Below are 1,892 nucleotides of genomic sequence, written 5' to 3'. Positions count from 1 at the left end.
CATCAACCCGTCAATCCCCCGTATATTCGATCTGTTTAATATTACTGAAATGGAAACAGACATGAGACTCATTAGCGAATCTACCCATCAAATCAATATATTCTCCATCTTTCCATTCCATATCTCCCTCTTCCACCTTTATCTATTAATTCACTCTATCATATTGGAACGAATATCATTAGCACTAGCAATTCGGGTGGTTCTAGAGAGTAGAAGGATTTTTCACAGATCACTTGTAGATTCTATTTCTTCCACATCAGAGAATAATTCTCCCAAGTCTATATCGGTAGTATCGAAGCAGGAAATAGATACTACGGTGAATACCTATTTACTTCTGGGGAAGTTGAAGTAGGAACAGAATCTCCTTCTCCTTACTACTTCTTAAGAATATTAATGACACTGAAGTAAGTAGACTAGCGAATCGATTTGGGGGATAGGGAGGAGGTAGAGGCAAACACACAGGAGGGAGTTGAAAATGAAAGAATGGAATATCAAAATTATTTTGTGAATCCTCTTGTATCGGGTAACAACCGAAAGGTATTTCGTACTTCTATTCTTAGTATTAATTGAATGACGAGGAGCCGTATGAGGTGAGAATCTCACGTACGGTTCTGTAGAGTGACACTGAAACTGACTCATCTGTCAACTATTCCACAACTACACCAAAAAAACCTAACTCTGCCCTACGGAAAGTCGCCAGAGTTCGATTAACCTCCAAGTTCGAGATAACGGCTTACATACCAGGTATTGGCCATAATTTGCAAGAACATTCCGTGGTCCTTGTGAGAGGCGGGAGGGTGAAGGACCTACCTGGTGTAAGATATCATATCGTTAGAGGAACTTTAGATGCTGTAGGAGTAAAGGATCGTAAGAAGGGGCGTTCCAGTGCGTTGCAGAACATTGTCGTAACTTGTATCATCGCAATGATTCCGTATCGGTTGTTCTGATATGTCAAATGCATAGCCGACCCGATAGTGGGAATGTTGCCAGGGGACCGAAGCCTGCTATTACGGAGATTGATTATTATCTTATTCGTGTGAAACAACTCGGTGTCCAGGGTATTGCATTCCAGTAAGTTGAGTCTTACCCGGACTCCCATTTATTTGGAAAATCTTCGAATGTCTTCTCTCTCTCAGAACGAGTTCGGACTACGATTATGGAGATTCAGTGGAGGTTTTGTGAACATTTGGTAATTGGATCAATAAACCCACGGACATTCTTGGTGAGATAAATGAAATACGGGATTTCCCTTCTCCTATTCGTGGGATGATGAAGAGGAAACGGATACTCAATGCCTAATGAGTAAATATGATTCATTGAAGTAACCCGAACTTACTTCAAGACTTTCTATTCAATCATATGGAAAGCTGCATTCGATGAAAGTCGCACGTGCAGTTTGGGGGGAGATCCTCGACTAACCGGCGGATCCACCCTACAATATGGAGTGAAAAAGCCCAAATAAGATTCTAAGATACAGTCGAGATAGAATCGGAATCCGACATATCTGTAAACTCATGTTACACCGGAGCAATGTAGCGAACAAAAAGAAAAATATAGAATCGGATCCGATTTATCGTAATCGATTAGTAAACATGTTGGTTGATCGTATTCTTAAAGATGGCAAGAAATCATTGGCTTATCAGATTCTCTATCAGGCTATGAAGCGGATTAAGGAAAAGACGAATAAGAATCCACTGTCTGTCCCGCGACAAGCAATACGTAGGGTAACTCCCGATATAGTAACAGAATCCAAACGTGTAGGTGGATCGACTTATCGAGTCCCCGTTGAAGTAGTACCTGCAGAAGGAAGAGCTTTGGCTATCCGATGGTTATTGATCGCGTGTCGAAAACGTTCAGGTCGAAGTATGGCTTTAAGATCAAGTGATGAATTA

Source organism: Dipteris shenzhenensis, unplaced genomic scaffold (genome assembly GCF_047967505.1).
Source record: "Dipteris shenzhenensis isolate YYH24624 ecotype China unplaced genomic scaffold, Dip_SZ_1.0 scaf0452, whole genome shotgun sequence".
NCBI lineage: Eukaryota > Viridiplantae > Streptophyta > Polypodiopsida > Gleicheniales > Dipteridaceae > Dipteris > Dipteris shenzhenensis.
The sequence above is the reverse complement of the archived record's forward strand: the minus strand, read 5'-3'. Positions refer to the sequence as shown.